General features: G+C 39.4%; 1 pseudogene across 1 annotated transcript; it reads left to right on the top strand.

Annotated features, from left to right (window-relative positions):
• The first annotated feature begins 9446 nt into the window (after positions 1-9446).
• Positions 9447-21476, top strand: LOC130741683 (mannan endo-1,4-beta-mannosidase 2-like; annotated as a pseudogene). The gene is made up of 8 exons (XR_009020571.1): positions 9447-11458; positions 11545-11626; positions 12017-12116; positions 12494-12574; positions 13163-13340; positions 14495-14554; positions 20395-20606; positions 20872-21476. The product of XR_009020571.1 is annotated as a mannan endo-1,4-beta-mannosidase 2-like (transcript).
• The last annotated feature ends 1280 nt before the right edge of the window (positions 21477-22756 follow it).

The following is a 22756-nucleotide window of genomic DNA, read 5'->3' as shown; positions in this document are numbered from 1 at the left end:
TTATGCTAAGGTTATGAAGGACATCTTGAGCAAGAGAAGAAGTTTGAAGGAGGTTGATGAAACAATGATGTTGACTAAAGAATGTAGTGCTATTTTACAAAGAAAAATGCCAAGAAAAAGTAGAGATCCCGGAAGTTTCACCATTCTGGTAGTGATCGAGCGTTTATCGGAAGTGGAGGCCTTCTGTAATTTAGGAGCGAGCATCAACTTGATGTCGATCTCCATGTTTGAGAGGCTGAATTTAGGAGAGGTGACCCCAACTATGCTCTCCTTGCAAATGGCGGACCGATCCCTAAAAACACCATATGAGATTGTGGAAGATGTGATGGTAAGGGTGGAAGAGTATGTGTTCCCTGTGGATTTTGTTGTGCTTGACATGGAAGAGGATGAGAAGATTCCTCTCATTCTTGGTCGACCCTTCTTAGCTACTGGTAGAGCTAAGATTGATGTTGATAAGGGTCAGCTCATGGTAAGGACAATGTAAGATTTTTTGTTTTCAGTAATCTCATGTTAGAGACTAACCATTTTGATGACTTTGTTTGTGATGTGATCAAGGGTTTTCCCAAGGTTCCGGAAGAGACCCTCAAGGTTAAAGAAAAAGATGTTGAGTTTCATCCGGCTCTCATCAAGCTTGTTATTGGAAACAAGTATAAGGGTCAAAGTACGAGAATCTCCATGCTCACATGGTCATATTTACCCATGCTAGCTCTCTTGTCAAGAAGGCGGAGTGACTGATGATGAGTTGAAAATTAAACTCTTCCTTTATTCCTTGACAAATGGAGCTAGGGCTTGGTTTTATGAACAAAAGGATATTGCCTCTTGGGAGGATTTACTTCAAAGATTTTGTTAAGGAATTTCCTTCCTAACACCAAATGAAGGAGAGTCCACCTAGAACTATAACCTACGGCTAAATGGGAGACAACTCATTCTTTTTCTTTCTTTCTTTTATTTCTTTATCTTTTGGTTATTTCAATTTAGTTGTTAAAAACAAAGCAAAAAAAAATGATGAAAAAAGGCTGGGTGAGGCGCTCAGGCGCCCTACTTGGGCACCCTGGCGCCAATACCCCAAAAGTTTATGTTTTTGTATCTGGTCAAAGCGCTTGAGCGCCCCGTTCAAGCGCTTGAGCGCCCCTGTCACGTGTTTTGGCAAGATTTTGGGTTTTAAAACCCCCAACTCTTCATTTTCCCACTCCCTAACTCCCCTTTCTCTCATAAAAACTGTACCCCACTCTCTCTATACCCCATTTCTACTTCCCACTTCTCATTTGCACACACTTTAGCTCTCCCTTTTCCTTCCAAGCTTTGCATTGCATCAAGTTCATCTTCACACTCACTCCCAATTCAAGGTAAGTTCCATTTTTTACTTCCTTTCATCTATGTTCATGGGTATTGCAATGCATGCTTCTATGGGGTTTGGGTGGGAGATTTGATGCTTGTGCAAGTTGGGTTGGGGTTGCATATGCTTATTGTGGGTAGTTTGTGCTAATTTAGTAAGGGTGTGAGAAATTTTGAGTTGGGTAGTTTAGGATTTTGTGGTTTACTGTAGTTTTGCTTTTGCCTTCTAGGTGTTTGTTAGAATGCCTCAATGAGCTCTTCTAGTCTATTTTGAGCAAATTCTCTTGTGGTTATCTTTCTCTTTTTTCCAAAATCACAAGAAGTCTTGTTGGGTGCTCTTAGGTAGTTTAGTTTTTATTTTGTAAAATAGTTTTCCCTTTTTGGTTTCTATTTAGTTTTTAACTAACTTTTCTAACGTTTGTTGTGGCTTGTGATTGTGCTAAGATTGTGCAGATGCCTGCTAAAAGAGCAACGAACAACACAAAGGCCACAACTTCGTCCTCCACCTCCCGAAACTTTGACCGCTCCCGTTTCCTATCATCTACAAAGGAAGAGTTTTACCGAGCTTTTCTAGCACACAAAGAGTGTGTGAAGAAGCGGAGAGTTCTCTATAAGGAGGGAAGGAGAGACGTCATGGGTATGCAAGAGGCTATGGAGACAAGAAATTGGGGAAAGTGGGTTAACCCCACTCCTTTAGCTTGCGAGGTCATGGTTAGAGAGTTCTACGCGAACACTTACTGTGACGACCAGGAGATCAAGCCCAATCCCCCGATTTATTTATCATGGTTTAGGGGGGGATGTGATTCGGTACCGGCCTTCAGACATCCGGAAGCACCTTTGTCTCTTCACGGAAGATCACGAGAAGGACGTCTTCCCTGAAAAGGCCACATTACATGAGCTACTTCATGACAAGCCACCGGAAGTTCTTGAAGTAATTAGATTTGTGCTTGTTAGGCCTGGACGAAATTGGGAAGATGATGAACATGGTGGAATCCCTTTTGTGCGGAGGAAGGATATGACACCGCTGGCCAGAGTTTGAGCTGAATTTTTGCAGGACTCCCCCTCACAAGTTGAAGTGAGAGAGGTGGTGTTGATTGCTATCTACTGCATCATCAGAGGTCATCCTATAGATGTGGCGAGGATAATTTCTTACAGGATTTATTCCCACTACAACAAGAGTAAAGATAAGCCTCGACCCGTCTATCCTCACTCGATTACCGCCATGATCAACAATGTCAGAGACAAAGCTGGGAGGCAACTGTATGTGTTGGAGAAGAGGTTGACTGTTACGCCTCTACTTGACAAGGAAAGAATGAACCAGCTTTACAAAGATTGGATGGCGAGGATGCCTCAAGAGGAAGAGGAAGAAGAGGATCATGAGGAGCTAGCAGTTGAAGAAGAGGATAATGTTGAGGTAAATGAGGTGGTGACTCCACCCTGTGCTGACCCTCCACCGGTTTGGATGGAGGCCACCTTCGGGCGGATGTTTATGAGACATGATCGCCTTCATAGGGATCTTGATCTCTTTTGCAGGGGTGGTAGCACGTCGGATCCCAGGTACAATGGCCCAATGGATTTCAACACATTGGAGTAAGGGATGATTGATTTGAGCGTAATGCATGACGTCGGTGTGGATCCGGATTATGGTGGTGGAAGGGGTGATCATGACCCCATTGAGTGATTTTGATAAGGTACTTCTGCCCTTAGTTTATGTCATGCATCTTTAGCATATTTTATATTTGTAGATTTATTTTTTTATCATGCATTGTTTAGTTAGCTTTTTGTTTTAGGGTCTATTACTTCCCTATACTCGCATGTTTTTGCCCGTAGTTATGCTTTCTCACTTCACTACTACAGAAATGACATTTTGCCACGCCTCAATTGCAATGGTTATAGGCGGAACAGTGGCAACAGTTAAGTTACCACGGTTATAAACAGACGCGTGGCAAAATAAGATAATGTTTTTTTTTTTAGGACCTGTGGCAATAGATTTCCACTTACCCCAGTACTCTCGTCCCTCTCTTCCTCTCTCTCCTGCTCCCTCTCCTTCTCCTGAAGTCCTTCAAGTTCCATCGCTCCCGGGCTCTGATACCATCCGCTGCCGATCCATAGTTCTTCGCCAATTGAGCTCTATTTCCGCGCAGCTTTCACAGCACCTCAGGGAGTGCACCTTCTGCTGCGTCTCAGGTGTCAAGGTTTGTATCTCTTTCTTATTTGCTGCCATTTCTTTCCAATTTTAGGTTTAAAACTCACGAGATTTAATCTATTTTTAGATTGTGCCTATTCAGATGTATTTAGTTTGATAGTTTCTTTCACTGGGTTTGGACATCAGGGAAGCCTATTCAATTGATTCTATGCGTTATTCATGAACAAAGGTGAAAAGTCTATTTTTTTATGCCTTCGGACTTTGTAAGCAGAATCTTGCTTCATTTTGGCATTTCCAAATGTCTAATGTTGCTACTCATTTCACGTCTGGTTATATATTTAGTTAGGATAGAAATTGAGATCTTATTATCCTTGATAGTTATGTGCCCTTTGGTAATGATTTGTTTTTCTGAAAATTTGAATTGGGTTTTGTTTGTCTTGAGATGATTCTATTGTTCAATATATACTTGTAATTAATCACACAAGGTTGTGATGATTGATGCAGGAATGACATAAACATTTGTAAGAAAATTGATGCTTCATGTAACACTTTTCTTGTTAAACTCCAAGCACTATGTTTTTTTTTTTTTGAAATCAGAACCCTCTTAAGGACTGTCAAGAGCAGCACTATTTTAAAATCATCCCACATTCCAATACATCAATACTTATAAAAATGAATCATGCCAAAGTTGTTAACATTTATTAAAAGGAAGCAATGGTGCATGAAAGCATAAGACGACGATAGGGAGTACCTCAGGTTGTCAGGAGTACCATTTTGATTGTCATGGGCATTGCTCAGTGACATTCTTAATGACATCCCCATCTACATAAAAGTTCTCCTTAAATTTTCCTATTGCACTTCTGTCTCATAACCATCCACGAAACTGAGCCTCTACACTCCAATCCTTTTCTATTTGAAGGTGTGAAAAACGACTAGAAGGGGGGGTTGAATAGCGTTTTCAATATAAAAACTTTCCCCTTAAAATTTAAAGTAAATCTTTTCGGTTTCTCTACGATAGATGGTGCAGCGGATAAAGATAGAGAGAAGAGAGAAGCACACAAGTATTTTATCCTGGTTCACTTGATAAATCCCTCAAGCTAATCCAGTCCACCCGTTAAGGTGATTTCTTCCTTCTTAGAATGAAGGCAATCCACTAATCAGATAATTGTTACAACTGCACTTGAAACCTACAAGTGACTAACAATACACTGACTTAGCTATCACTAAGATTCACTCTCTTAGTCTTCTCTAGGATCCGATCAACCTTGATCTCCTAAAGGAATCACCACTAAGATTCACTCTCTTAGTCTTCTTAAGGATACTGACCTACCCGGTCCCTTAAGGAAAATCAAACAACTGTTTGAGGTTGGTGTTTACAAAGGTTTGCTTCTAAATAAGCTGAGTGTAAACCAAATAAGAATAGATGAAGAAAGTAGAGGCTTGAATCTTTTCTTGTATTGCAGCTCTTGATTTCTCTCTTGCTTTTTCTTTCTTCTTTTCTTCAGCCTTTTATAGTCCAAGGTGCAAAGGATATTTCTGTTGAGAGAATATGACCGTTGGAGGGCATTTCTGGAACTTCCAGAACCTGCTGTGGCTGAACCTTGGTAGGTAGGCATTTCAGAATAGTACACTGCTCTTGTACTTCTCGATAGAGACATTTGCCTTTAACCATTGACTTCTGATCAGAGTTATGCTTCGTGTTGGAACTTGTGAAGCTTGGTGATCAGAGTCAGAGGGATGCTTGGATCCTCTGACCTTCGTAACTTCTGCTTCTGGACCTTCAGAGCTTCTGAACCTTCAGAGCCTCTGGTCCCTCAGAGCTTCTGGTCTTCAGATCTTCTGATCCTCAGATCTTCTGATCCTCTGATCCTCTGATCTTCAGATCCTCTGATCTTCAGATCTTCAGAACTTCTGACGAATATATCTTCTGGTGTCAGAATCAGAACCTGTTTGTCAAAACACTCAAGACAAACATTAGAGTATCATAGTTGTTCATCCACAAATAAATACTTGTTATCATCAAAACATAGAGTTGTACCACATGACCAAATCTTGATCTTACAATCTCCCCCTTTTTGATGATGACAAAACCATGTATTTTGATGAACAACTCTAAACAAATAAACTGAATACACTCAGAGTATAAGGTATCAGAGTTAAAACTTATCCTGATGTGTATAGTTTTTCTTGCTCCTTCTGAATCCAAGACTTGTGCTTGATTCTGAGCTAAGCTCCCCCTGAATCTAATACTTAATATCAACGTTAGTAATATCTAGATTCTGAGCTAAATAATATAGGAGTTGTCAAGATACTATAAGTTCTCCCCCTTTTTGTCATAAGCAAAAAGAATGAAGGTGGGAAAAAATAGTAAAAGCAAAAGACGAAATACTCCCCCTCAGAAGGAACACCAAGGGATACTTGGCTGCTGATTAGTGTATCTTCTGATGAGAGCAGAAGTGTCAAAGTCCAGAGGTTCTGGTGACATCTCCATTCTGAAAAAATTCCATCTTCAGATGCTTCAGAATGACAAGCTATGAAACTACTCTTCTTCTGATGACGCAAGTCAGAAGTTGTAGTAGCATCTTCTGATGTTGTTGCTTCTGGTTTGACAAGTTCTGAGTCTTTGTTTCTATCTGAAACAGTCATGCTCATCTCTGCAAGCTTTTTCAGCTGGCTTTGACTTGACCAAATCTTACTCTACTGATGCCTCCAAGATTAACTTCACCTTCAGGTTCAAGTTTTGGATCTTGGGACATATGCCTTTCTCTCGTCATGTGTTGCCTGCATCCACTGTCCAGGTTCCATGGTTGGAGTTTCGATGGACCTATTGAAGATATCTGCAACATATATAATCTTATCCCTAGGTACCCACTTTCTGGGTCCTTTCTTGTTAGTTAGCCCAGAAGTTCTGACAACTTTGGGTCTTTCAACAGGATAATGTAAAGGAATTTTTGCATGATATTTAGTCATAGAGAAAGTTCCTTTCTTAAGAGGAGGTTTAGCAGCTTCAGCAGGTACAGGGTCAGGCAATATGGTACCAGAGGGAACAAAGCATTCATACAAAGATTTAGCTTTAGGCACAGAGGGCTCATTTCTAATTGGTTTAGAATACCCAATGCCACGCATTCCATTTCTGCTCACGCCATAGATCAATGAAGCCATCAAGCTTCTATCTACGCTTTTAGCCAGGAATCTTTGAAAAGATTTTTCATACTTAGATTCATGCTTACTATCAGAGGCATCGCAGGCAATAACTTCTTCTAACTTAGCAATTTGATTCTTAAGCACAGAGTTAGAATTAACCAAAGCATGGTTATCATTTTTCAAATCAGATATGATTTTCTCATGTTCAACAGAAGTTTCAGAGGCAGCAGAGAAATTCTTTTTCAACCTTTTATGCTTAGTCAAGAGAGAGTTATATTTATCCATAATTTCAGACAAAGCATCTTTAAGTTCAGAAGTTGAGAAAGAATCAAATACCTCATTTTCATCGTCAGAGTCTGGATCTCCTTCTGATTCTGAGTCAGAGTCAACAGCTTCCTTTGACTCTGCTCCTTTGTCTTTGACAATAGCCATGAGTCCTTGAACTTCACCATCAGAGTCAACATCCTCTGACTCTGATTCATCAAAAGTCACCATCAGACTCTTCTTGGTCTTGACATGCTTCTTTGACTTTTTGTCCTTTGATGAGCCTTTGAATTTGCTCTGCCTGTGCTTCCAGATGCAGTTGAGCTTTCTGGATATCAGAGTCAGCTCATCTTCATCAGAATCTTCTGATGCTTCTTCAGATTCTTCTGCTTCAGCTTGGAGAGCCTTTGACTTCTCAGATTTAGCCTTCTCAGAGCGCTTCAGCTCATGGCATTTCAGTATGCTGATGAGTTCTTCTAAACTCATATGCTCAACATCTCTTGTAAGCTCTATTGAAGTCACTAAAGGCATCCAGCTTTCAGGAAGACTTCTGATGACCCTTATAACATGATCTTTTGTAGTGTAGCTTTTGTTGAGAGGTCTTATTCCAGCTACGAGCAACTGAAATCTGGAAAACATATCCTCAATGGATTCGTCAGGTTCCATTTGGAAGGATTCATACTGCTTGATCAGAGACAACGCCTTTGTCTCTTTCACCTTTTTGTTTCCTTCATGTGTCATCTTTAAGGAATCAAGGATACACTTAGCGGAATCACGATCAGTAATTTTCACATATTCTTCATATGAAATGGCACTTTGCAGAATAGCTCTTGATCGGTGATGATTTCTGAACTCCTTCTTTTGATCTTCACTCATCTTCTCCCTTGGGATCTTTACACCATGTTCATCAACAGGAGGGGTGTAGCCATCAACAACAAAATCCCAAAGATCAGGATCAAAGCCAAGAAAGAAGCTTTTGATTCTATCTTTCCAAAAATCAAATCTCTGACCATCAAAGATAGGTGGTCTTGCACTGTATTGATATTTGCTTGTAGTAGTAGTGGAATCCATGAGTTTTTCACACTGGCCCGGATCTACTGAACACTGTTAAGTGTGGTAATCAGAACTTGCGCTCTGATACCAATTGAAGGTGTGAAAAACGACTAGAAGGGGGGGGGGTTGAATAGCGTTTTCAATATAAAAACTTTCCCCTTAAAATTTAAAGTAAATCTTTTCGGTTTCTCTACGATAGATGGTGCAGCGGATAAAGATAGAGAGAAGAGAGAAGCACACAAGTATTTTATCCTGGTTCACTTGATAAATCCCTCAAGCTAATCCAGTCCACCCGTTAAGGTGATTTCTTCCTTCTTAGAATGAAGGCAATCCACTAATCAGATAATTGTTACAACTGCACTTGAAACCTACAAGTGACTAACAATACACTGACTTAGCTATCACTAAGATTCACTCTCTTAGTCTTCTCTAGGATCCGATCAACCTTGATCTCCTAAAGGAATCACCACTAAGATTCACTCTCTTAGTCTTCTTAAGGATACTGACCTACCCGGTCCCTTAAGGAAAATCAAACAACTGTTTGAGGTTGGTGTTTACAAAGGTTTGCTTCTAAATAAGCTGAGTGTAAACCAAATAAGAATAGATGAAGAAAGTAGAGGCTTGAATCTTTTCTTGTATTGCAGCTCTTGATTTCTCTCTTGCTTTTTCTTTCTTCTTTTCTTCAGCCTTTTATAGTCCAAGGTGCAAAGGATATTTCTGTTGAGAGAATATGATCGTTGGAGGGCATTTCTGGAACTTCCAGAACCTGCTGTGGCTGAACCTTGGTAGGTAGGCATTTCAGAATAGTACACTGCTCTTGTACTTCTCGATAGAGACATTTGCCTTTAACCATTGACTTCTGATCAGAGTTATGCTTCGTGTTGGAACTTGTGAAGCTTGGTGATCAGAGTCAGAGGGATGCTTGGATCCTCTGACCTTCGTAACTTCTGCTTCTGGACCTTCAGAGCTTCTGAACCTTTAGAGCCTCTGGTCCCTCAGAGCTTCTGGTCTTCAGATCTTCTGATCCTCAGATCTTCTGATCCTCTGATCCTCTGATCTTCAGATCCTCTGATCTTCAGATCTTCAGAACTTCTGACGAATATATCTTCTGGTGTCAGAATCAGAACCTGTTTGTCAAAACACTCAAGACAAACATTAGAGTATCATAGTTGTTCATCCACAAATAAATACTTGTTATCATCAAAACATAGAGTTGTACCACATGACCAAATCTTGATCTTACACTATTCTCCACTCCTTTTAAGCTTAATAAAGCAACCAAAAGAGCCAGCTACAAGTTCAATCCACTTTCATTATAGTGGTTAGATTTAACATCTTTGTTTGAAATCCAGCATGAAGCATTGGTGATACATGTACCATATGCCATCTCAATATGAGAAAGAAAAGGTTGGTAAAGAAATCCATGTGATGTGTAATATGAAGGAATTCACGAAAACTTAAATATGTACATAAAATAGCCTAAAATAGGACCATTTTTAGAGCTGATTTACAGAATTAAAATGATATTTTTATCACCTCCAAACATTGCCAATTTCTCAAATCTCCATATAACATACAGCAAACATGATTTTTGTTCAAAGTCTTAGATTTATGAAACGATTTGTCACAGTCATTTGAATGTACTTAATAATTGTTGAGGGCAAGCCTCCTCCTGCCGCAATGGTGTGGGGCGTCAGAGGCTGTTGCCCCGTGGCCAACTCGAAGGGGCTGAAGTTCGACGCAGAGCTTTTTGGTTGATTCGAAAGCCCTAGCCAGTGATGAATCCCCAGTAAGATCGGAGTCTTTCATTCCTCCTCCCTTCAGTCCAGTTTGAACCCGTCCCAGCAACGAAGACCTTCCTACTTTTATATGCTGATTTATGAATCTGTTCCTTTTAACACTATTAGTTTTTCTTCTGAAACTAATGTTATCATTCTCTTCACTGTGACCATGCGAGCCAAAGAAGAAACATGACAGATCAAGAGGAAGTAGCGGATGATTTGGCTTACCGCTTACCAATTGCTCCATGAAGTGCAGCGAGACATTACTTATTGGCAGGTCAAAATTTCAGAGCTAGCCTGTGTATGTGAAAAAGAAGGGGAGAAGAGAGCAAAAGGCTGAACAAAGTAGTGCGATAACCTTTATCATCATGAATCAGGGCAGTATCATTTCCCTCTTTGTTGGTGTTTCCTAATTTAGCTTCATAGTTCCTTACAATCTTTGCTGTTAGAATTGCTGATTGCTTTCCCAAGCATTTCATGGAATTTAGAAATCTTTGGCTCTGAAATTTCTCTTGGATAGTTTTAATCTTCGTCAGGATTGCATGATTGAAAGTATTAGTGCTGAATGTAAGAAGTGATGGGATAGTGCTATGTTTTATTCGAACCTCACTTGCAGGCTTCACATTATTTAATGACTAGAAACTGATTGAAGATATAACTGAGTACTTGCTTCTAAGCATTTTACCTGTCTAACACATGATTAAATGAATATTCATGTTATTAACGTTGGTTTGTGATTTACTAGTCAATGGAAATGATGACATCTACCTAGTTCTTGAAAACTGATTTTCCAAATCATTCTTGTAAATTTCTCCTATGCTTGTACTGATTAAATCTGGAATACTTTATTAAAGCCGGTAATCTGAATATAGGATATATGCTTTGTGGTCTTTAAGAGGGTGAAGTCATCTTGCATTTCATATGTCTGACAGAATGTGTAAAATGAGCAATTTTTCTTGTACAGATCATTCAAATAGGCCATAATTTTATAGGAGAAATGACTGACTGAATACTTCTCTTTTTCTTCATGTTTCTGCTGAATTTAAGATGAATATCAAGAAGCATGCCCCATCCGAAGAATGCTTGGAATCTAGAAACATGATAACATGCCTGGTTTGCATAATATCCCTTTTCATATTCTTGAAATGATTAAAGATGGTATAACTTCAGAGGTTTATAGGAAGCATCACCTTTTTCTTGGGGTGTTTTCTCCATTCTCTTTTATAAATTGATTCAATTTAAATATACTCTAATGTGGAATGTTGATGTGGTATCTAAGTCAGAGGGAATTGATGAAGCCCTTCAACAAGCGCTAGTATAGCCCAAGCTGTGTTCACTAGATAACACTTATTTCCTGCTAGATTTGTATATACCTATTTGGAAGATTATATCTTGATGAGATCTTAAATAAATGCATGAACTGATATGGGATCAGATTTTAGGACATTAATCCAACTTTTCCTCTTTCTACCATGCTGGATATATATACTTCAATTTTGACCACATGATTGTTCATAAATATGAATATGTACTTACAACTTACAAGGCTATTGGACTCTTCTTTCAAGAAAGAAATTTTTTATATAGTCGATATCTGAAACTTACTATTGATGTTACACTGTCATTGCTTGCTGTTCTCACTCAACCCTCAGCACCAGCCTCAGCCTCTCGACCCCGACAAGCTCCAGGACCACTTCAACAATTTTTATGAAGATCTCTTTCAGGAGCTCAGCAAGTATGGCCAGATCCAGAGCTTGAATATTTGTGTCAATTTGGCTTATGTAACCCTAATTTTTGTGATGTTTGTTGCTTTTTCCTCAGGTTGGAAATGTATATGTTCAGTAAAAAGAGGAAGATCATGCCCCCAATGCTCTGATGAACCTCACTGGAAGATTTCATTCAGGTACTCAATTTCCCCCTTTTCTCATCCAATTAAGGTTTTTCTCCATTTTTTTCCCTCTATACTGAGTCCCTGATTATGTGGGCTACTGCTTTCATTATTCATGGTTTGCTTCTAATCCTGTTATCTTGTGAATTGTTACAACTGTAAACTAATTGGTGGGATGTTTGTGTTTATGATAAGAAAGCCATTTTCTAGCTTAAAAAAGCCATTTTTCAATGTGGGTGTGTTTGTATTTTGTAATTTTCTTTGTGTAAGCAAAGTTAATAATTCAATATTACTGGTTTCAGGTCAATATATTGGAGATGCTCAAATGGTTTGACATTGAGTCATTTTTAATTACCTTATTGTTTGCTGTTAGTAGTACTGATTTGTTAGTTAGTTTGTGGACAGTCAAGGAAATGATCTTAGAAAGAAGACAATGAACTCTGTCTTCTGGAACTCAAACATGACTCAATGTCTTGATTACTAGCTCAGGGATAACACATCTGAGGTATTTTCAAGTGCTACTTGTGTAAATTTATCAATATGGAAAACTATCATAACCTTCTGCAGTTTTTCTGACTGTCTCTTTGATACTTCTAGGAGGTTCAAGTTTTGAAAACCCTGCTGCAGAATGAATATGTATTTGCTTCCAATTTTGTTCCTTTGTGGATGGAGCTATTTTACTCTTCCTGATATAAGGAAGGGATTTCTGTTGATTGCACATAGAGAATGCTTTTAACACTTTTGTCAGTTTCACTTTTCCTTCTTGATATCAAACAAACACCACTAACTCAAATTTATTTGACCTTTTGGAGATATTTTATTGAATGGGTATATATTTGTCTCTGATATCAAACAAACACCACTAACTAAACCTATGGGTAGTGTTGTTGAAAGTCTCAAAACTTCTGGCCTGCTTCGTGCTGCTGGAATTGCAACTTCTTTGAGTGATTCAGGACAAAAGTGGTAAGTAAAAAGTAATCCCAGGTTGATGATTCCATGAAAAAGGATAAACAACCATTTTTATCTCAATTGTTCTCTTCCTTCTTTCTAGGTAATAAATCAATAGTATTTATATAGTATTTAACTGAAATGAACTAGGTCAGATTTGATCATATTGTGTTCATTAGCTAGACCATATTGTGTTCATTAGCTAGATGATTCAACAAGCAAAACATCGGTCTTGTGTTATTCCTATTTCCCCTTTCACCGTCCTTAATCAATCTATGAGTTGTACAGTTGCCCTAAAATGGCTTCGTGTTTCTGACTTCTCACAAAAATCAGTTTTATAGTGACTTGTTAAAAAGGTTTCTAATAGAAGCAATGAGTGGTTTATTTTTGTAAATTCTCATGCGGCACTTTTCAATAGTCTTTTAAAAGTTTATTCCGGTTGTCTTGATGAATCTGTCTTTCCATTATGTCTGGATTGAATGAAAAATGTTTTTGTTGTATTGATATTTCTTTTTGCTCATGAAATGAGTAAGTTGTCTACTGCTTAGGACTATTTTTTGATGTATGGAAAGCATGCTGAGATTTGTTGGTGACTGGTGGCAGGCCTTGGATTATGTCATAGCAGAAGCAGGGCAACAAGGAATTAGGCTACTCCTTAGCTTAGTAAATAACTTGGAAGGATTAGGTGGGAAGCCTCAGTATGTCAAATGGGCTAAGCTCGTCTGATGATTCTTTCTTCTTTGATCCATCAATCCGTAGTTATTTCAAGAATTACATCAAGGTATGACTATCTTTCTTTCTTTCCCCTCTTTCTCTTTGCCCTATACCCCCATCTATGGTCACAGAAGCATTGTCATGTGCTATTCAACATTGTTTTCATTTTACACACACATGGACCAACATACATACCACACAACTTTCTAGGAAATATGAATTCGACAGATCTATTTGTTGAATTAAAACTTCTTATTAAGTGGATCAAATGTGCAAAATTGTAAAAAAAATTAAAATCAGTTCATACTTTATTAGACAACTCTATTTTAATATATAATATACTTCTTAAAATATGAGGAAATGTTGACTATAAGATTCCATACCTTTGAATTATTGATTTATTTGAAATTTTGCGCAAATGATTACCATATTAATATCATATGAATTAATAGTCGGATTTTATAAATTTATATTCGATAGAAAGTTATTAAGGGCAAGAGTTGGTAAGTAGGCCATATTCTTTCCATTGACATCTTTTAGCAGAAGCAAATACCTTAAATTTCCACCTAGCAAGTTTAGTGATGATACTTTTGGACTGCTATGTTCCTTACGATTCCTAAACTTTGTAGGCCTAACTTTTCTTTTCTTTTTTATAAGCGCCTAACTTTTCTATGATTTATCTTACGAGTTGTATACAGCATGACAAGTAGTTTGCATATTTGTTTCTGCTGGCCAGACCATTTTATTTAAAATTTGAGATGCATTTTAATCACTTTATTCCACCACCCCCACCCCTCGCCCCCGGAAAATTAAATCATGTTGACAAGCATTTGGAACTTGAGGCTGGCAATGGCATCTTACTGACAAAATGTTCCACCATTTAGTAATTAACCATCTAGTTTTCCCACCCTATGAAGGAGTAAATTTGGGACTGAATCATCACTGCAGCAGTACAACCTTTGTGGGAAGCAAATAATGATATGACTAATGCAGAACTTTCTTTCCTTTTTCCTGCCTTGTATCCTTTTTATTTTTTGGTCTCACTGCTTTCTGCTCGCCTATGATTCATGACTTAATATGTGGGTCAAAATTACATCTTCATTTACATGCTAAGTTGTATGTCTAACGCATATCTGTACTGTCCATTCAATTTTAGCTAAAATGTTTGCAAACCAAGATGTTCTTAGATAAATTAATAGTTTTACCTGAATTTTTGTGCAGACTATCTTGACAAGGAAAAATACTATCACTGGAATTGAATATAGAAAGGACCCTGATGCGGTAACAGAATGGATTGCAAGAATAATAAGATGAAATATTGCTGGAAATGATTGTATTGATGACAGAAAACGATTACAGAATGAAAGATAGAAATATTGCTAGAAAACTCTAACAATCCCAAAGAGGAGCACTAATGGCTCTCTCCCCAAAAGAGATCTTACTCTCTCTCCTCTAACAGAAAGATAACAATCATCAGTCCCCTCCAAAACATTCCAATATTCCCCTTATACTAACTAACTACAGCTCAGCATTATGCAGCATCTTTTCCCTTCCTCCTCGTGTAGACTTTCCAAGCCTTGGGCCCGCCAAGGCCCATCATAGGATTTGGGTTTCTATCAACTCCTTCCCCCTTAAGAACAGCCTTGTCCTCAAGGCAGAACTCAGGGAATTGGCCTGCAAGAGTCTCATTATCTTCCCAAGTGACTTCTTCTAGAGATTTGTGCTTCCATTTGATCAAGCTTTGCTGAACCTCTCTGTCTCCATGCCTAACAGTCCTGATCCCAAGGATTGATTCAGGGTATACATCATCAGATTCCTCTATGCCCAGATCTGTAGGTAGTTCCCCTTGGACTTGATAGTTACCAATGGCTTTTTTAAGCACTGACACATGAAAAACTGGATGGATCTTTGACTCTGCTGGGAGCTTCAGTCTATAGGCCACAGCACCCACTTTGGCTTCTATCTGAAAAGGACCATAGAACCTGGCAGCAAGCTTTTGATTAATTCTCTTAATCACAGAGTGTTGTCTATGGGGCCTGAGCTTGAGAAATACCCATTCTCCTACCATGAAACTCAAATCCCTTCTCTTCTTATTTGCATAGCTAGCCATTTGTTCCTGAGCTCTCTTCAAATGTGCCCTGAGCTGCCTTAGTGCTTCATCCCTCTCACTCAACTCTACAGCAACAGCAGCCACTTTGGTTTCATTGGTGAGGAACTTAACCACAGGAGGGGCCTTCCTACCATATACTACCTCAAAAGGTGTTTGTCCAATGGAACTGTGGAAAGTGGAGTTGTACCAGAATTCAGCCCAAGGAACCCAATGGGACCAGGTTTTGGGATGATCAGAAGCAAAGCATCTCAAATAGCTCTCAAGACACCTATTAATGACCTCTGTTTGGCCATCAGTTTCTGGATGATAAGAAGAACTCATCTTCAATCTAGTCCCCTGCAGTTTGAACAACTCCGACCATAAGTGACTCACAAATATAGGGTCTCTGTCACTGATAACTGAGTTAGGAATCCCATGTAGCCTTACAATCTCTTTGGCAAAAACCTCAGCAATGGATTTTGCAGAATAAGGATGTTTCAACAGAATAAAATGGCTGTATTTAGATAACCTGTCTACTACCACTAAGACAGCTTCATACCCTTTTGATTTTGGTAAACCAGTGATGAAATCTAAAGATAAGTCTTCCCACACCGCATTGGGAATAGGTAGAGGCTGTAGCAAACCCCCTGGTGACACTGCACTGTATTTTTGTCGTTGGCACACATCACATTCCCTGACAAAATCCCTAACCCTTTTCTGCATTCCTGGCCAATATAAAGAGTCAGCTAACCTCCTATAGGTCCTCAAAAACCCCGAGTGTCCCCCTGAAAGAGAAGCATGGAATTCCTGTAACAGCCAAGGAATTGATGGGGATGTAGGTGCTAAGACCAATCTGTCTTGGTATAATAGAATTCCCTGTTGGACAGTAAACCCTGGCTTAGATTGTGGAGATTTCAGGACTTCCTGAGTGAGGTTCTGAATGTAGGGATCACTAGCAATCTCCTCCTGAATTTTCTTCCTATCTTTCCACAAAGGAAAAGACACCAGAGTGTGGAATTCACCCTCATCATAGCACCTGGACAAGGCATCTGCAGCCTTATTCTCCAGCCCTGGCTTATACTTTACCTCAAATTGATAGCCTAAGAGCTTGGCTAACCAACATTGCTGGTCTGGAGAAGAGACTTTCTGTTGAAGGAAGTGTTTCAAGCTCTTGTGGTCAGTGTAGACAGTGAATGCTCTTCCTAACAAGTAATGCCTCCAATGCTGGATGCATAAAACCAGGGCCATAAGTTCTTTTTAATAAACAGACTTTGCAAGGTTGCCATTCGATAGAGCTTTGCTGAAAGAAGCAATTGGTTGCCTTTGCTGCATTAACACAGCCCCTATCCCTCTCCCTGCTGCATCACACTCTACTTCAAAGGGCTTGGCAAAATTGGGCAGAGCCAAGACTGGGGAACTTGTCATAACCTGCTTGAGCTGTTGGAAAGCTTTTAGTGCTTCTGGATTCCAAGAAAAATTGTCTTTCTTGGTGAGCTCAGTTAGAGGTTTTGCAATTTTTCCATAGTCCTTAATGAATTTTCTGTAGTATCCAGTGAGACCCAAAAAACCTCTCACCCCTTTGACATTTTTAGGCTCAGGCCAATCTATAATGCATTGGACCTTCTCAGGATCCACTGCTACTCCCTTCCCTGAGATAATGTCCCCAAGATAGTCTATCTGTGCACAGCCAAATTTGCATTTGGCTTGATTGGCAACAAAACAATTTCCCAGCAGCACAGTTTAGACTAGATGCAAATGCTCCTTGTGTTCTAACAGATTTCTACTATAAATCAAAATGTCATCAAAGAAAACTAACACAAACTTTCTAAGGTAAGGTCTGAAAATGTCATTCATGATAGCTTGAAAAGTAGCTGGAGCATTCATTAAGCCAAATGGCATGACCAAATACTCATAATGACCATTGTGAGTTCTAAAAGCAGTTTTAGGAATGTCATCTTCATGTACCCTAATCTGATGATAACCTGATTTTAAATCAAGTTTTGAGAACATGCTTGCACCATTTAACTCATCTAATAATTCATCTACTATAGGGATTGGATACTTATCTGGTACCGTAGCTTTGTTCAATGCTCTGTAGTCCACACACATCCTCCAAGTATTGTCTTTTTTCTTCACCAAGATGACAGGGCTGGAAAATGCGCTCATACTAGGCCTGATGACCCCTGCTTCCATTAGCTCTGCCACTTGTTTTTTTATCTCCTCTTTCTGATGATGTGGGTATCTATATGGCCTCACATTGATTGGACCATGTTCTGGACTCAGAGTAATTTGGTGGACCTTGCTTCTTTCAGGAGGTAATTGAATCTTCTTCCTGAAAACTTCTGGGAACTCTTCAATTACTGCCCTGAGTTGCAGTGGTATATCAGCCACTTTCCTGGTGATTTCTGCTGATTGTAATTGAGGCCACCACCCCTCCAAATTCTCTCTGCCTTGAGTATCCTTTAGGAAGGAGTGAAGGTTACTTTGGTTGCTATCATTTCCCTTCATTCCTTGCAGGGTCACCATCTCTTCCCCATGGACAAATTGCATTGTCAGAAGTTTCCAATCCATCACCACTTTCCCTAGTGTACTGAGCCAGGAAATTCCCAACACCAAGTCCAAACCCCCTAAGTCTAAGACCAAGGCATCAATGACTATCTCAATCTTCCCTAACTGAGCCTTAATTCCTCTACAAAATCCTGTAGTAGTCACCCTGTGGCCATCCCCCAACTTGATTCCCCTTGAGGAGATAGGGGTAATCTCTAGTCCCAGAGCCTTGGTAATCTTGGGGGAAATAAAATTGTGACTCGCTCCACAGTCAATGAAGATAAGTAAAGCCACACCATCGACTTGCGCTGCGAGTTTCATGGTTTGGTACTCCCCCATACAACCCAGAACACCCATGAGCTTGCATTCCACTGGTTCTTCTTCTTCACTCTCTTCAAGTTCTCCTTCCAGCATCACTATCTCACCATCCTCACCCATGGTTTCTCCTTCACCCAGAATTAATACTCGCAGTGCTCGCTCAGGACACTTGTGCAGCGTGGGATGATATTTTCCCCCACACTTAAAGCATAGTCCCTTCGCTCTCCGATTCTCTATCTCATCCGCTTGAAAGCTTCTGACCCCTCTCCACCGATCAGAGTTGCCGGTGCGATGGTCGCCGTCAGTTTTCCTCGCCGTCGACGACAACGACGAAGCTGGTTGCGCGTTCGACCCATACGAGCTAGAAGATCGATTCAGACTTGACCCACTTGATTTCACGAATCGGGTTGTGTCTCTACTTGAAAACCCGCTTCTATTGGCGGTTGGGCCGGCCCAATTCATTTGACCCGATCGCTCCAACCCGTTTTTCCTAACAACCCGTTTACCATCATCTTCTTCTTCTTCTTCCCTCAACTCTTCCTCCACATCCTTCGCGATCTGCATCATCTCCATACGAGTACTCGGATTCAGTGTTCGCACCCGTCGTCGAATCGGTGGCTTGAGTCCACTCATAAAATAGCCCAGGTATTGATCCTCTGGTAACCTCCCCACTTGTGAGGATAACAGCTCGAAAGCCTCCACAAACTCCTCAACGCTACCGTTCTGCCTCAGCGTCGATAGTTCCTCAAAGGGATTCTCCAAGCGCCGGCCTCCATAACGCGCAATCAAAGCTCGTTTCAGTTTTTCCCAGGATAGCTCGTCTTTCGTCTCCATCAACAGATTGAACCAATGGATCGTCGATCCTTCCATGCTCAAGCGAGCCAGTTTCACCTTCAACTCATCAGGTGTGCCCTGTACATCAAAATAAATCTCAGCTCGAGTGATCCAAGCAACTGGATCATCTCCTTCAAACACTGGCAGCTTCACCTTCTTCCCGGCGAGGCGCGATTCTCCGGGACTGGAATCCCCAGATGATGCTTCACCCTCGTGAACCACTCTCTTTCCCATCTGCTTGCTCAGTTCAGTCAACAACAGACTCTGTTGTTGCAGTTGAAGAGCAAGTTCTTGAAGCGTCGTGGTCACTGTACCCATTTGGTTTTCCAGAGCTTCCATACGATCAGTCATCTTCGGTGGCATCTACCAACACTGGTTCTCGTGGAATGGAATGATCCGGTAGGTCGGACCAATTGATGCGGTAACAGAATGGATTGCAAGAATAATAAGATGAAATATTGCTGGAAATGATTGTATTGATGACAGAAAACGATTACAGAATGAAAGATAGAAATATTGCTAGAAAACTCTAACAATCCCAAAGAGGAGCACTAATGGCTCTCTCCCCAAAAGAGATCTTACTCTCTCTCCTCTAACAGAAAGATAACAATCATCAGTCCCCTCCAAAACATTCCAATATTCCCCTTATACTAACTAACTACAGCTCAGCATTATGCAGCATCTTTTCCCTTCCTCCTCGTGTAGACTTTCCAAGCCTTGGGCCCGCCAAGGCCCATCATAGGATTTGGGTTTCTATCAGACCCCACCATTTTTGGTTGGGAATTGATTAATGAAACCTCGGTGCATGTCTGATCCTTCTGGTGACACTCTACAAGTAACTCCTTTGCCTGCTTTAACTTCACTACTTCAAATGTTCATGAAAAAATATGTTAGCAATATCAATAACAATTTAAAAAACTAGATTAATCATTTGCTGCTTCCTTTTTGGCTACGGGTTATAGAAATTAGCATTCATGAGGAGATTGAAAAGTTCAAATTTCTGTCTTGGAAATCATGATCTCAAACGAATTTGTTCTGTCTATTTGCTCTAAACCACAGAATGCTGCACATTTTTCACTAGTGTGTAGCTGGTTTTGATTTGAAGGATTCAATATCTAATTTTAGCAATTGTTTCTCACAACATTTTTTGACTCCATGTTGAAAAATATATAGATAAAAATAAGTACAATGTTGAAACCTTTCAACTCAATTAAAATTGCTTTTTTTTTAATGTAAATTCATAGGAAAGATAGGGGGAAATAAGAGCAGTTATTGTTCACATTTTATTTAGATATCTGAGTATACACTTTACTCAATTGCCATAGAATTGCAGGAGTGGATAGAAGAAATGTCAGCTTTTGTCAAATTGATTGACAAGAACCATCTGGTGACTGTTGGGCTTGAAGGTGTCTATGGTCCTCATGACCCGAAAAGTTCGACTGTCAACCCTGGATATTGGGCATCCCAAGTTGGGTCTGATTTTATTCGGAATTCCAAAATCTCAAATATTGATTTCACCTCTGTTCATATCTATGGTGACCAATGGTAAGCATTGCATGAATACTTTATCTGTTTTAGATTTGCTCATAATCATAAGAAACAAGAACTAAATTTGAGAAGTGCCACAGAACACAATCTGCAGAAGGAAGTTCCATAGTTTTCTTCTGATTAGTTTTTTATGTTTGTCTTCACCGATCAACTAGTGCAGCAAGAAATCTTGAGATTTATATTATAATTCCATTTTACATGTCTTATGATCTGCATTTGGAAGCACAGATCCAAAATTTTCTGATGATTATTATTTGAATAGGTCTTACAAGCAAGAATTTGAAGATCAACTGAAATTTCAAATTTGTCTCCGAGTGGATGCTTTCCCACATTGAAAATGGTGATAAAGTATTGAATAAACCTGTCTTGTTCTCTGAATATGGATTGTCACAAAGAGTCCACAACTTTTCCGCGTCTGACCGAGAGCAGACACACAAAACTATTCTAGACATAATTTACAAATCTGCCAAAAGAAACAAATCTGGAGCAGGTACTCTGATTTGGCAATTCTTGGTTGATGGAATCAATGAGTTTTCTGATGAATATGGGATGGTGCCAGGGGAAAATTCATCAACTTATTCACTGTTACTTCAACAGTCATGCAGATTGGCCAAAGTTAAGGGATGGCCTCAACAGGATGTAAAATTCAAACACGTTTGTTAAGAAGGCAATGGAAAACAAATATTATAATATAATAGAAATTTAGATAAAAGATGCTTCCTTGGTTTATGGAGTTACCGAGTTACACCATGGATTTTTGTACAATGTTGCAGTGAAATAATTACTTTAAAGTTGAGTACATACTAATACACTAGTGTGGTAACCATGTACAAGAGATTTCTTATAAATAAAGTATTATTTAAACTATATCATCATACTGATAAGCAAATTGAAATAATCAAATCCAACTGGCCCAACTAATTATATGCAGAAAATGAACAAATCATTACAAATTTTGTTGATCATCCACTTCTATACGTGAATGTGTCACTGAACTTCAGTGCACCTTATTGCCAGGAAATATCAATTGTCAAACAAACCTTGATTACTGGGAAATGCACATAATCCATGTTTAATTTTTTTTTTAGGAAAATGTTAGTTGTTAGTAATATTTAGTAAATTAGTTCCTCCTCTACAAACCCTAAACTCTTCACCGTTCATCTCATCTAACCCTTACGTTTTCTAACTCTTACAACTTGAGCTAGCAACCAGTCTGCTAAATTTACTCACAAGCAGCCAAGAGAAGCTTGGGTTGACTTGCCACTCATACATGGAGAAGCGGAACTTACTTGATTTGGCCCTCAACCAATTCCAAGCTCTTAATTGAGCAAGTTCTAGTACCCTCCCTGCATCCTTCTCACCATTCTTGAAAATAATCCTCTGGCTTCTAAGGACCTTCTCCTCCTGTCTCACGTCACGATTTTCTAATTCTTCCCCTTTTGCCCAGCTATGAGCTCTGTCACGTTTTCCATGAAATTAGAGTATGTTGCTTTGCTCCTCCTTGTTCTGATAGCCTCTGCAGTAGCGATGTCTGGCGGTTGGTCCCCATTAAGAATATCAACGACCCCTACGTGAGGCAGATTGTAGAATTTGCGGTCAGAGATCACGATAAGCGTACTGGTCAAAATTTCAAACTACAAAGGGTCATCAAGGGACAAAGTCAAGTAGTTGCAGACATCAGGTACGACCTCACCTTCGTTTTGCTTCGTTTTCGTTTGGTTCTCTTGTACATCTTGGGTCTATATATACAATTAAATTTGCTTACCAAAAAAAAAACCCAAGCAGCTTACTTCATGTATACGTTTAATTACTGATTTAGCTTACTTCTTATTTTCCTCTCTTTTGACAAAATAGTGAATTACAAATAAGCACATTCTCTTGCAATTGCAAGAAACAAATTAAAATGACTTCGTCAACCTCATTAATCTCATCCCTCTCTTTTGTATCCTATTCTTAGCATTTTCACTTTCATCTCGTAAACTTTGCACATGATTCTCTCCATCACACTTTCCCTTTTTTTTTTACTTTTCAATCCTTACTTATGAAGCATTGCTGATACGGGCTAATTCTTTCTGACGTTTAGTTGGTGGGTTTTGGGTCTTTAGAAAGTTTAGTACTTAGAAATAGAAGTCCATTCACTTTCACTG

The sequence above is a fragment of the Lotus japonicus genome, chromosome 1, assembly GCF_012489685.1.
Source record: "Lotus japonicus ecotype B-129 chromosome 1, LjGifu_v1.2".
In the NCBI taxonomy this organism is placed as follows: Eukaryota; Viridiplantae; Streptophyta; class Magnoliopsida; order Fabales; family Fabaceae; genus Lotus; species Lotus japonicus.
This window is presented reverse-complemented; position numbering and strand designations above follow the sequence as displayed.